The sequence below is a fragment of the Tachysurus fulvidraco genome, chromosome 3 (genome assembly GCF_022655615.1).
Source record: "Tachysurus fulvidraco isolate hzauxx_2018 chromosome 3, HZAU_PFXX_2.0, whole genome shotgun sequence".
In the NCBI taxonomy this organism is placed as follows: domain Eukaryota; kingdom Metazoa; phylum Chordata; class Actinopteri; order Siluriformes; family Bagridae; genus Tachysurus; species Tachysurus fulvidraco.
In genome coordinates this window covers 19,773,927-19,788,926 of record NC_062520.1, presented here as the reverse complement: position 1 = coordinate 19,788,926, position 15,000 = coordinate 19,773,927, and the positions used below count along the sequence as shown (strand labels likewise).

General features: G+C 38.5%; 1 long non-coding RNA gene across 2 annotated transcripts; it reads left to right on the top strand.

The window, feature by feature from the left end:
• The first annotated feature begins 1,008 nt into the window (after positions 1–1,008).
• On the top strand, positions 1,009–13,063 carry LOC113644227. 2 transcript variants are annotated; one of them, XR_003440960.2, is made up of 5 exons: positions 1,009–1,279; positions 2,526–2,568; positions 4,547–4,779; positions 8,557–8,797; positions 11,486–13,063. It is a non-coding gene; the product is annotated as an uncharacterized LOC113644227 (long non-coding RNA). The 2 variants fall into 2 exon arrangements; XR_003440961.2 differs by lacking the exon at positions 2,526–2,568 and having other exon boundaries at positions 11,486–13,062.
• The last annotated feature ends 1,937 nt before the right edge of the window (positions 13,064–15,000 follow it).

Sequence of the window (15,000 nt, the reverse complement as noted above, 5' to 3'; positions counted from 1 at the left end):
ACAAAAAAAAAAAAGAGCCAAGACAGGGGGTCTGTGTTATGCTGAGACGAGCCTCATCTGTAAGCCTCTCAATACTTTCAGCTCTTTCGTGCTCTGGATTCCACACGATGTTTTCCTGAACTCAGGCTTTGCAGTATTTAAGTCATGACTCCACTCAGATAAAGCCTGTTCTCTGTAGGCCATTGTGAAGAAACCGGGAGCACAAATGAAACGGCTGATCGCACTGAGAATGCAGAACCACGTCTAAAGTTTCAAAACCACAGAGTTATAGGAAACCCCGACCAACGGTCTCTGACAAAGTTATCTATTTGGCAGTCGCGCCTCCTATTGAACCACTAATTTATTCAAAGGAGATTTTTTTATCCCCATGATCTGATTATTATGATAATCAACTAGCCTAGACCCTTTTCTGTGCCCTTGTCTGGGTTCTGCCCTCGGTTCTGACAGTTAAAGCTGATTTGCACGGTCTCACAAACGCCAATTCAGTGGCCACATTCCTAGACTCTAAAGAGAGAAAAAAAAACACAGAGACAAAAGGAAAACTGGAAGCAGACTTGATTTAGGCATTGGGTCTTAGCTATAGACAAGTCTTAAAGTCAAAGTATTATTAAGAAAATTTACAATGAAAATCTTCCATTAAAAAATATTGTAAACGTACATGCAAAAAATATATTGACATATATAGTCTTTAAATATAAAGGTAAACAACTATTATATTATGCACCTAAGCACAATATACCTAATATGTTTATTTAAAAAAAAACAAATAAACCAATCACTTGCCCCCCAAACAAACAAAACCAAAAAACAAACAAACAAACAAACAAAAAAAAACACATCAGACTATTAGCCTTGGAATTACCGTTAACTGAACAGAAATGCACAATTATTTAGCAAATAACGTGGGAATGAACTCAAACTCGAAGAGGGCGTGGTGTAAAACAGGCTTGCACGGTGTCACAAGGGCGGGGCTTAGAGATGCTATATGTTTTTTGACTTGCACCACGAGGTTCATAACAGCGTTTCATACTTGGAAGAGGAAGAGAAAGGGAAGGGGGACGTGCATGTAGCTCATTTCACTCTACGGACGGAAGGAGATGGACACCTGAACGGGACATATGGGTGTAGAAACGGAGGGTTAGCCACTGATGCTGAATGGATGGGGTCGTTCCGACGTCACGCGGAGCCCCAGACGCGCAGCGCACCAGCCAACACAAGACGACATTGGAAAGCGCGAGGCGTTCTCAACCGCAGAGCTGTCCATGTTACCGCCAAACCAGTGAGTATTCTGTTTTTATCTCCATAATTGTGCATCATATTAAAAATAGCAGCTCGATGTGAAAAAAACAACAACCGTTTATCGATTGTAACAAATGAGCGTTTGCCTTTTACACAGGCGCTCCCGGAAGATGCAGGAGACACGCGCCGTGCAGCGCACCCGCTCCTCATTATAAGATGCACAGTCTATTCTACGATAAATAATATTCTAAAAACGTGATGTGACAAATAGGATAATGTAATATATGATTATGCATTCGTATCACAGCACTATTTAACATTTAGTTTAATCGAATCTACTATGTGAAGAGACATCAGGTGGGTTCTGGGTTAGGTAGCCTGACATATGATTCTATCATAGATGATTAAAGGCAAATGTTTAGTTATTAGTTAAACCAACTTTAAAATGTCTAACTTTTTGCTTGCATTAAGCCATACTTGGGTATGGCAAATAAATAAATAAATAAATAAATAAAAAATACCAGCATTAATATGTCTTCCTCCGCCGTCTGGTCTCGATGTAATGTTCCAGAAAATACAAAACCATACCAGGATCTGTGTCTTGGATTGAATGTATCCATTCTTTTTGCATTCAATTCTTTAAATTTTATTTATTGTACTTGATATAACATATTATTGCAGTGATGTAAATTTAACCTACCAGCAGCACTCGTGAACACCGAAAAAAAGACAACCACAACTTTAACTTCATATATTTAATGTATATGAATTAGAATTTCTTCAGGCTGGCTTGGTGAACACTCTGATTTCATGGTGTGTCTGTCTGTCTGTCTGTCTGAGGGCTATGCATATGGCGCGCTTTAATCATCCAAACATAGAGTGTGTTTAGAGATTAATCAAGAGGCTCTCGGGCCTCGATATACAATAATACGGAATATTAGGTTAGCCATATATATGTCGTTTACTGTGTTCATTCGGCCGCATTAAAGTAACATAATTTATTAAACTTTCCAACTAGAAGAAGCAATACCTACAGTAAGACCGCATGTGGAAAAATGTTCTCTCTCTCTCTCTCTCTCTCTCTCTCTCTCTCTCTCTCTCTCTCTCTCTCTCTCTCTCTCTCTCTCTCTCTCACACACACACACACACACACACACACACACACAACGTATGTATCGTTTTCATCCATCGAATACAAGCTCAATTTCAGCTCGTGATCAGTACTAAAACACGGGGTGTATTTGTCTCCCAACAACGACGTGTGAGTTTTTTTTTTTTTTTTGCAGAATCCTCACCATATAGTCTGAAGGAAAGAAGTCAATGATATAGGTAATATTTTATTATTTATTTTAATAATTTGATCATTTCACTTTGTTAGTTCGAAAAGCGCATTATACACTCAAAGTAGGTTGTAATGCGGTGTCATTTTATAATTACTTTACCGTCCAGTACATGCCTAAACTTCAGCTTGAGATTGCAAAAAAACATACTCATCCTCTACCAGTGAATCCATGCATCAGTGAATCCCATCCCTGATTACAAACGCTACAGGAGAGCTAGAAAATAAGGGAAAACAATCACACTCACGGCGTGTCATGTAAGTGCTGTTAAACAGCAGCCTATAGTGTGACGCATTCTACAGCACTGCAAGCCTAAAGAAAAGTAAACCGACCAAAAATCTACTCTCCTCATTATGTGTTTAATGTGTAATCAGTTTCATGAATTAAACACCAGTGTGTGTCAATTGATTTTATTAACACTTTATTATTGCACAATTGTGACACCCGAGGTGCTGAACCAGTGATGCTGCATAACACCTCATCCACAGTTCAGCCAATCGTAGAATATTTTGGCTAAGGGGAAATTATGAATGATAGCAGATTGACTACGGGCTTAAAATCAGTGATTTATTAAGATCAGATCGAAATTTATTTTACATTGAAATCTGTATATTTTTGTACATCGTTAAGTATAATGTGTAGCACACTGACTCAGGAGAAACTGTATTTCGTTCAGATTCTCAGCCTTGTGTTGAATAAGAATGACAAAAACTTTCTTACTTATGTTCTATATTTATTTTGAAGCAAAAGTCTTTAGTTTTCATCAAGATCGATTGTAAAAACCCACTAATTGTCATTGTGCATAATATGCAAATAAGTATGAGTAAAAAAATAAATAAAAATAATTATAATAATAGTTGAGTAGTTGTAACATGTTGAATTACTTAAATAGTGTCCTATTGCCGTATTATGGGAATTAAGTGTCACTTGCTGTGTGAGTGTTTTTTGTAAACACATTTCTTTTTTTGTGTCAGTAGTTGGTGAAAATTCTTTGCTGCATAGATCCTTAATTCCTTGTTTAATATCACACAGGTGACTTGGCTAACAGATAAAATATGGACAGTTTGTATTGTAAACACCATTCTGGGGACATTAGCAAAATAATTAAGTGATAGGGAATGGACAGAGCATAGTGTAAATGAAAATGTTTGAACTTGACCCATCGTTGCCATTTTGGCTCGCACAAAAAGCCATACTGCATGATTTGAAGACCCCCACCCCCATTCTCTCTCTCTCTCTCTCTCTCTCTCTCTCTCTCTCTCTCTCTCTCTCTCTCTCTCTCTCTCTCTCTCTGATTACAACACCTCAGAGCGGTAATGGGGAATGGCTTCTTGCATAAAGGCTTTTAATTGGACTAAATCCTCTTTCATTTGCATATGCACTGTGTGTGTGTGTGTGTGTGTGTGTGTGTGTGTGTGTGTGTGTGTGTGTGTGTCCAGAGGAAGACACAGAGATTTTCCTTAAATAAACAAATAGATAGACTTGATGGTGAATTTTTGAACAATAAAAACAAACACTTTTGGTCTTTACCATTGTGTCATTTCGAAACAAGTATCTGCATTTGCAGGGAGGATCTTTTCCCTTTTCTAGGGATAGAATCACATCATTTGAGATGGAAAGAACCATTAATGTGCTCTGTATGTGCCTACAGATAAATGTGACTTTGACTATTTATAATGGGTCTTGTCATTAAAACAGTTTTGTGAGGATTTGAGAGAGAGCACATTTAAAAATGATGCTGCATTAGCCAAGACAACATTTTTAGCATTTATAAATATTGGGAAAACATACTCTACTACTCTCTGTTGATTACATAAATGATAATTATCTATCTCTGAACTTATGACATTTTTCAAATACAACCAGTTATATGCTGATTAAATTACACTGAATGGATGTTTTGTTAAAACACATTAAATACACAGAGTCCTAATTGCAGAGTTAATCAAAAGCGTTTCTATTTTTAGGTCTGAATGCGGGTTCCTCATTTTCCCCATGGCTTGAAGAGAAGGTTGGCCGAAGGGGTTGGCTGTTATCTTTGGTTATCTAGCTGTATGAGTGATGTAAGTTCTTCATAAAGCTAGATAACCGAAAGTAACAAGAATCCCATTACACACCTGAAAGGCCACACCTATCCAACATTCCATACCCTTTGCTTTTTCTTCTCACAAGACATGAAATGGCAGAAAGAACAGAAACGGTAAGGTGCTTTTCACCAGGCTGTATGATTTGACACAGAAAGCTGATATAAAGTGTACTGTAACAGATTGTATACAGAGTTGAGCACATTATTAAGGGTTGTTAAAGAAATATTGAAGGGCTGTTTAAGAAATATTCTGCAAATGATTGAAGAGAATATATTCAGTTTGCATTTTTATATTAGCATTTATTCAGTTTTGGTTACTGACTAATCCATGCTGGGTTAGGGTTAGGGTTATTGCTGAAAACAGTATTAGTCTCTCATCTCTCAGGTTAAAGGTTCAGCTTTTTTTTTTTTTTAATAGATTCTACATATTATTGTTGCACTTTCAGCTGATTTCACATTATTACATTGCACAAGAGAATCATCCAAATTATTTAATGCAAAATGTAAATGGAATCACAAAATTATATTCCTCTGGTTTCTCTGACAATTATAATATGGCCTGTACAAACATGATCATGTTTAATCTCCTGATCCCAGAATACAATGAAACACAGGCAGTGGCTTAATGTTGCAGTCACATGGCCACTGGGTTTCACAGATGCCTTCAACACAGTACACCATGTTCTAGACAGATTAATTCAATATTACTGCATCATTCATTAAGTTCATTACGAAACGAAACATTTCTGACTGTTCAGTAAGAAAGATGTTACATTTTTAATACTCAGCCTTTTGATCACTGTTTTGACTGATTTTGAGACTGTAGCTATTCTAAGCAAAATTGGCAGCCAATTAAATACTTTAAGAGCATTTGAACCATGGGTCAGCACTTGTGTCAGCTTTTTTTTTTTTTTTTTGTGTCTCCCAAACGTTCCTGATGGTAGCTTGTGCTTGTTCATGCACTGTGAATGGGCTGGAATACACCCACTTTTAGTGCATGAGGAGAGAAACTGGATAAGATGATAGTGAATAGTTAAAATGCTTTTTTGTTCCTTACTTTGAGCCAGTGGTCAGAGCTACTGACCTATAACCGTACTGCTGACATCAGCTATTAGGAGGACAATCCCACAATTTGAGGTAGCATAGAAGCCAGAGCCAGCTGGAGGTCTCTGCCTAATCAGATCATCACACCTTTACACATGGTCTCATTCAGAGTTACACCATTAAGTCTGGACAAGATGCATTACTTCTTTAGATTAAAGCTGGTAAGGGCTTGTAATAAGAAATGTTTAAGCAAATTGTTATAGTGACAAAACCTTGGTTGTTTAATCAAGGCTAAATTTGTTCACTGTAGTGTAAAAGGACACAGTGTACTTATTTTACAAATGTTGTTGCTCAGCTTGGCCTAAAATTGCAAGCAGTCAAAAGATGCAGAGGGAAATCAGGAAGAAACTGTAAAATTGCGTAACAAGTGTAGTATGCGAAAAGCTATAATTTGGATAAACAAGGGATCAGTGATATACAGTTTATATGAATCATTCATGTGTGTCTTTTCACATAAACAGCCTCTGCCCTTGGCCATGTAATAAACAACGGCATCAGCTGATCGGTCACGGTCAGGGCTGCCTGGTGCAATGCAGCTGCTGCATTACCGTATCATTTTGTATGGTCTCAGCACAGCACTTTATGTCCTGTTGTCTTACATGTAAGTTTCAAGGAAATACCAACATCCAATCAACAGGCTGGAACAGCATTATAACCCGCCAACACACACACACACACACACACACACACACACACACACACACACACACACACACACACACACACACACACACACACACACACACACACACACACACACACACACACACACACCTTTTTTTTAAGTGGAGTCTAAATGACATTTCAGGAGAACAGGATTTTGTCATGCATCTATATTTATATACAGTTAAATATTGGTTTCAGTGTAACTATAAATGTTTATAAAAGCCATTAGCAAACTTCAGCTCTATAAACAGCAATTGTATCCTACCCCTCCTTTCCCTTCCCCTCTCCTCTCCAGTCAACTGTACAGTCTATAGAGCTAGCACACTTGTCAAACAGACTCAATGGGCTCCTTTACCACACTTTCAATACTGTCCAGTCACAAATGCTGAGTTGTAGTTAGAGCAAAGCCAGCCAACCCCTGTCGTTGCTCTTCTTTCTATCAAACACACCAACTGAGACTCAAAAAGCTGCACCATGGGACAGGAAATTAAGGACTAAATGCTTGTCTCTTTAGTTCCTCCAGCCTCTGCTCTACTGTCACCCCTGTTGAGATTTGAATATACTTTAGGCAAAGCCAACTGGTACACTCATAGAACACAGATATTAAATAAGGTAACTGCAGTAGTGCAGGTCAACTTTGAAGGTCAGTATAATATGGCCTTATAAATGTGCAAAGTTACCTAAGCTTACCAGGAGAAGCCTATTCTTCACACATACCTTATATCTGTAAGGAGATCAGAACAAAAGAAAACCTATTTGAAGGAGACTTTCTCCTTTATCACTAATATGCACAATTCTGCCTTGCTACTTTCCTGCCTTGCTGTTACAGTCAAAGCAAATAAATAGGAGGATACTGGAGAATGTTATTTAATGAGCCATCCAATCAAAAGCTAATTTCTTAAAATCTGTAATCAATCTACAAAAATGAGTTTTTTCTGTGCATAAGTTACATAGCTGTTCAAATATTGGCTGATTGTCAGACTCATGCTCTAACACACCTACAGGTTCACTGAAAGCATACAATCTCATTGTTACCTCAGCTGTTAATGTCAGAGGCTTTACAATGGTCCCTATTCACTCTATTTGCATAAGGCATTTTTCTAACAAGGGCCTGGAGAGGGCTTAAGAGTAGGCCCACTTTAGAGGGCCGCTGCAAAAAATGTCAAGCGCCAATTAGAGAAGGTTTGCTGCCATTCAACGGGACTACACCCCTCTAATTCTACTTCTAACTCGATCCCATCCAACTCTCACACACTCTTTTCCCTCTCAACTTCAGTCTCTCTGGACCTCCGACCAGTATCACCTGAAAACAAGGTCCACCTCTCAGTATGCCAGTTCATTTCAGAGGAATAAGTTTCCCAATGTTTCATAGCCCCCCCTGTTCATATGGGCTCCTGTCAGGCTTGAGAGTTGATGTACAAGGCAAGAGATGATGCTGGGTAAAACTTGAAACATTCTTTGTGATATAGAACATTCCTGGTTTGAGCTACATTTAAAAAGCAGGGATAATTTCTTAGGCTTTTGAATAAAAAAACAAAAAGGACAATTAACAAAAAATAATGTAGCTGCTGCAGTGGTATATAATTAATTCCCTGTCAAAAAAAAAACAGCCATTTTTACAGTCTTAGATATGTACATTTGTGTGTTCATTTAAAATTCAATAATGCATATTATAAGGAAAGAAGCTCGGAGAAGGAGACTGATTGCGTGATCTCACGTAGACGGCGGAAATCGTTTTTGTTCACCCTGGGCCACTGTTGGTCCTTCCCACCACATTTCCCTCCGTTAGCATTCTGCTGCCACGCAAAAGGATTTATGCCTTGCTCTCTTTCTTTTTCATTCAATCTCTCTGTGTAGATTTTTCCCAGCCTTGATTCTCAGATGGTTGGGTCTGATTTGCATACATTTGCATAATGAAAGTCATTTGCATGCTCCGGGGCAGACTGTACCATGTGAACAGACATTAAAAGGTGTTTGTGTGTGTATGTGTGTGAGTGAGTGTGTGTGTATGTGTGCGTATGCCCACATGTGAGATTGGGTGTACCCTCTAACACTTTCCATGCCCAAAAAACTCATGTTTACGTTTTCATGGTCTTTCTCTATTTTCGCTCTTTCGTACAGACGTCCAATTTCTGTTGAAAAGATGCCAGCGAAAGGGATGGAAAACATGGCGGATGTTAAGGAGGAGGGGTGGTTTGGTTTGAGACTCTCTGTGCCCCACTATGCATTGCTGCTCTCAGCCCCTCCTCTCCCTGCCTGCCTGCCCCTTCCTCTTGTGACGAACGGCAATCCACGCTTCACCACCATCTTAGAGAGTGTTGGCATGAAATGGAAGAGGGAGGAAAAATAAAAGAATGAGCAGGTAGATCCACCATTGCGTTCCCCTATTTCACACCCACACACACAACCACACACACACACACAACCACACACACACACACACACACACACATTCAGCATAGAGACTTTTTCTTAATTACAGCAGATGTGTTTCTTAAATGTGAAAATCACATGTCGCTGGCACCAAAGTGGGCGGGACTTTTTTATACTCACTTCTATTAAATCATTAGCTGCCACAATAGGGGAGTCGAAGCGGGCATCTGTGGGCACAAGATTGAATAGAGTGCCATCAGGGATTTTGCTGCCCTCCTCACCGCCATGCCAAGCACTGAGATGGCGAGCTGCCATTTTGAAGAAAGCTAGCGAGAATTTTTTCTTACATCTTCAGGCACCACAGCGAAGAGCATCATTGTGCACTAAGATGCGAAAAAATATGAAAAAATATGACAAATTTCACACCGTGCTGCCTATTTTATTACAGAGCTTATATAGCTTTTAGAAGACCTAAGTATATTTACAACATATGTAAACCCAGACCAGAGTTCAATAAGTTTAATACCTGCTTAACTAAAACACCAGCTACAGTCATCTGGGTCTGATTAACGAAATGAGAGTAGAAAAACAATGCTGCCCATTGTCCCAAATTTGCTCAGAGAGCTGCCTTTGTTTGGGTCCAGACATGCCATGGCCAAGCTGATATAGTAAGGGGCAAGTGTCACCCTCCCAACACAGAGCAATGCAGGGAAGATGCAGTATATCAGATGTAGCATTTACATATTTAACATAAACAGTTGATATTTTAAATCAGGTAACATTTTATTCTCTTATTTGGTCACAAGGTTAACTTTGATTCAGTGAACTGTTTCTATGTCAAGTTCTGTTGTGTGTAAAACCATTTAACTGATTTCTGTTTCAATGTCTATAAAACAAGACTTGGTGTAGAGTTTTATTGTGCAATTGTGTGCCAGTAAATAGGTGGTAATGTAGTGGATGAATCTGACTTGGAGAGCCCTGAGGAAATTATGCAGGGATAAAACAATACAAAACAGGAGCACTGCAGGGGCTGCCTGTAGCGAGGAGATGATGGGGAGCAAGGGCGCAGCGAAACCTTTAGTCTGGGAGCGTGTGTAAGAGTGTGTATAGCTGGGAGGCAAGTAGGGCATGGGCAAGGGGGCAGACACTCTCATGTCTGCACATACACACCCACCCCTCCTTTTGGGACAGGCAAGCAGCTGGTCTCCTGCACTCCACGCAGGCACCAGTCTTGGGAACAACCGAGGCCCGCAAAGAAATTGGGCACCCTGGGCCCCCCAAGTCTGAGGGTGTCTGTACACCCCTCCTTGCTGTCTCACCTCCCCCTCCTTCTACCAGCGATGCCGAGGGCCTGGGAAGGGCTTGAAGTTCACGGCCAGACCGCCTATTGAGCTGACAGGCCGAATGTTTGCTCAATTCAGCCCCCCATTCAAGCCTGAGTGGGGAGGGAGGGGAGCAGTTACACAGTAGCACTGCAATGGCTATTCATTCAGTGAGAGGGAAATCAAGAAAGAAAGAAAGTAAAAAAAAAGAAAGAAAGAATGATGGAGCAACTGAAAAGAAGGGTTGCATATATAAAAGTGAGGATTCTGTGTGCCGCATTTGGCTCCAAAAGGGTTGTGCCCACCAACATACCCAGAATCTAAACAGATCGTCTTTCTATAGCGCTAACACCCCCTGCCCCCTCCTCTCTTCCAGTCCTGCTGCCTAGCTTTAACAGGACACGTGCTGCGGGTGTAAATTCACCTCATTCAGCTCGGTGTACAATGACAACAGTGTGCCGTCTATTTCCTACGGTCGCAGTGGCATACCCTCACCCTCATTCTCAACACTTGTCTGTACTTCCTCTCACCCCAATTCACTACAGTCTTTCTTTTTTTCTGTTTTCAATCACCTGCAGTTACTGCTGGAGTCTCAGTCAGATGCTAGATGGAGTGAGACTTTAGAAAGAGTTTTCTTTTGGTTATATGTAGAGCATATAAAGCATAAAGCTAATCACAGCTAATCAAGTGTAAAAGGGTGTAATCACATCACTAGCAATAAGATTTTTCAAGGTGCCAGAATCACCTGCATTTCCTGGCACTCTATCTCTACCCATTTTAATACACCTCAGATTGCTTTCTTTGGTCTTTGTTTGCAATTTGACAAACCTCTAAAAATAAAGCAGTTGAAGAAGATGATGTCGGTCAGAACCCATCTAGCCCAGTGTAATTCCATTTCTAATCAATGTGTACTGAACCAGAATTAGAGGTCCTAGTAATATTTATAATGATGATGGTGGTCTGCTTGCTTTCCTGTTTCCCCCTTGACCTTAATATTTTAAGTTGCTTGTCTGAGCTATGCAGCAGAGGCTGGGCTTACTCCACCTCAGCACCGCAGAATTAGGATCTATCACATGCTTCGTCTTTGCTTTAGCCTCAGAGCGTACCAAGTGCTGAGACTTTATCCTCAACTTTATCCTCAATCTCCACCTGGCACTTGCTCCCATTATCTGAGCTATAAGTCCTTACGTTGCATTTAATCATCAAATTACTAATTACTAATATATTTATATTTTTAAAATAGGCAAATAAAGTGCTAGTAACTCATTAATGGTTACAGTTACATTACTGTGGTATTAAAAAAACCTACAGAATCCACAATATGATATCTAAACGTTTCCCCCACTCCTTTTCAGGTGATGGAAGAACAGAGGAAAACTTTGTAGAAAAGACATGCGATCATGGATGGATCAGTGCCTGCTGATGAAGTTGTTGACCCAGATGTCTGCACCATTTTTGTGTGCCCCAACATTATTACATTGAAGCACTTTATATGCCTCTTTATTTTGTTTGGACATTTTGTGAATTTTTTTGTCAAGTCAATTATCTGTAAGAATGTAGTTTATTATCATCTGACATCCTCACATTAGCTCTGCAAACTCTACCTGGATGTGTAATTGAAATTGTTGAAAGCAATTTCATCTGTCTATTTTCCACAATACAAAATGCTGTTTTTTTTTTTTTACATTATTTTATAGTTTTTAAACTATAATAATATCTTACAGAGGTCAACCATTAAATACATTTAATGTGTTACGTATGTAAGTATATATCTAAACCAGGTCAAGACAATCACCTAGTCATATCTGCTTAGACAGGCGGTTAGCATAAACTCAATCTAGCATAAAGCACTTTAAACATTCATATAACCTTTCCTTCTTCCCATTCTCATATTTTGTATTTAATGTCACAGGCCAGGCTTGAGAGCATCTGCTATTATGAAAATGACACTGCTTAATATGATTGTAATGTTATGTTTAAAACAAGTAGCTAAATATTAGACTAATGGTGTAGGGATCATGAATGTGAGACGCACGGCAGCAGTGAAGGGTTACAATGCACTGCAATTGAACAGCTCTGTGTGTTGATATTTACACATCTGGTATAGAGAGAGCTGTTGTCTTTATTCTCTATGCAACTGAGTTGGTCATGCAATCATGTGCATGACCTTTCCTGAGCAGATGGAACATACTTTATTCAAATTTAAAAACAATATTTGAAATGTTTTAAATACTGGGTTAAAATTAAGGAGAAGAAACACTTTGCATAGTTTGTGTTAATTTCTTTACTGTATTTTGTCTATGCAGCATGATTGAGTCTTCATGCACAAGAAATAAGTGATAATCCGAATTTTTTACACAAGCTTGTAAAAAAGTGTATGTAATGTAGATTGTAAATGTAAAATACTTCTTCTTCTTCTTCTTCTTCTTCTTCTTCTTCTTCTTCTTCTTCTTCTTCTTCTTCTTCTTCTTCTTCTTCACTTGTTAGTAGTAGTAGTAGGAGGTTGTTAGATTGTTTCCTAATCTGTTGTTACATAATCGTAAAATTCAATTTGGGCAGAGGCAAACACATATTTTAATGATCTATGCAAATATATTAATATTTAATCATATAATGAGTATTGTGCAATTGAGTTTGAGACCTATTGAGACCTGCTGTTTTGGACAGTGATGTCCTTAAACCCTAAGTCAGTAAACAAGCAAGTCATTTTAATTTTACATAACATTACATTACTATACTTAAAAATCTTTTACTATGCAATTTATTGTGGTGTATATGTGTGTTATATTTTGTATAATATTGTGGTGTATATGTGTGTATCGAAAATGTTGTATTTCCTTATATGAGGTTTTTGTCATTTTTTGATGTAGGCAACTTGTCTAAGACTAACATAGTTTACTTTATTATTAGACCATTTCTGGCAATGAAAATTTGTCCTGTAATGTATATTAATAAAGTTTTATGATGAAAACAAAGGAGAATTGTGCATTTCTGTTTAACAAGCAGTGACAAACAATTACGCTGGTAATCGTGAGGTTTTTGACAACCCCATTATAGTCTCAAGTATCACTGTCTCAAGTATCATTTCAGAATTTAGTCTACTGCATATACACTAATCTAGTAGAAACAGAGACATTTTTTATTTGATATACTTTAAATATTTTACGTTAGAGCTATTTTACAAGCAAAACATTAATGTTTGCATGATTGTAAGTCACACATCAACTGAACATGTGTAGGTGGACCTTTTTGTTTCTTATATGCTGTCAGTAAGTGCGTTTACAGTCAATGCCATGGGTGTTTACAGCTGAAGCATGTGCAATAAAATAACTCGATGCCTGCATTAATATGCATAGCAAATAATATCATCATTGTTGTGCTTGTTTGGGAGTGACACACAAGCTAGACAAACATTTTTTCTAATGGAGCTCCAGACATATGCAATGCAGTCGACGGAAGGCAGATTACAGAATTCCACTTTAATCTACAGCTTGGTTTATTCAATTAATTCTATATATAAACAATACAGAAGAGATCATAGTGAATCAAGGCCATGAAGAGTTATGGATGGTGACATGTCTTAATTTCTTGGATGTGCTAAAGGCCCCTAATCTCTTAGCTCTCATTGTGCCAAGAGGCAGAGTGCAGAGTGTACTGTAGAGTGTAATAAAGCTGATATTAAAACACTTTTCAGTGAGTCAATACCACAAGGCAACAGAAGGCACATAACAGGATTAGCCTTGGCTTCTCTATTCATGCCTTCATCAAAGCTGGGTCACCTATGGGGCAGGAGCCAGAAAGTCCTCTCACTATCAAACAAGTAACTGCTTCATTTTTAGAGCATAGCTATTTAAAACCCAGGTTGTAATTGTTGGGGAAAATCCAGAAATTGCTGTAAAATCAGCAGATCAGCAGCCCGTCATTACTTCTCAGACTATATTTCTGTGGTTTAGATTAATATACTAAGCACATTATTCAAGCTACTTTGTATGAATTCCCTTTGTCTGAAAAATAACTAATTCTAAAAGTTCTTAAAAGTCTTCTATATTGCCCAGAGTATTTTAAAATACAATTTAAGCAATTCACATTCTGTGAAGTCAAATAAAAAGACGTGTCCAGTTTGTTTGTCGTCCTTATAAATATCTAAAATGTTAATGTGTTAAAACATGTTGGTTATCTCATGCTGACAGAGTCCTGATGGAGTGTGTTTATTGAGGTGGTTGGTCGCCTGAGCGCTGAACTCGCCTCTCTCCCACCATGATTAGCATGCTAAAGCACCGGCGTTCAGGAGTCCATTATGTGAACTGTGCAGAGAAGCTCTCTCTCTATCCTCTTGTTTACCAGTTGCCAGGACACCAAAAGAGCATCCATGGCTGAGCAGTGGCCTGTGCCAAGAGTGAGCAGTTGATTTGCTCTTTTAATTTCTGAATAAGCCCTTGATTGTTAATACAGTGGTTATCACCTGCTGTTGGTAGGAGAAAAAAAAAATCGCCTTTGCAAAATGGCAAAATGAAGGACTGACAAACAAAATGGCTGATGAATCTGGTTAGATTTATATCAGGAGAAAACATATTGATGTACAGTCAGGTTATATTCTATTTACATAGATAGAATATAGCACATAGATGACCTTATATGGACATATATGTAACATTGTTATAAGCTAATACTGATGGAAACTGAAACTTGTACTGCCATTACGATAGTACAGAACATTGGACAGTGGCCCAGTTCTAATATAAAATATTACCTCTGGGTCTATCAGGACATTGCTGGATGTAGCTTTCCCCTACATCAATTTTAAATAGCTTAATATACATCAACTAAAATATAACATTTCTGTTGATATGGAAACAAGGATATCCTTTTT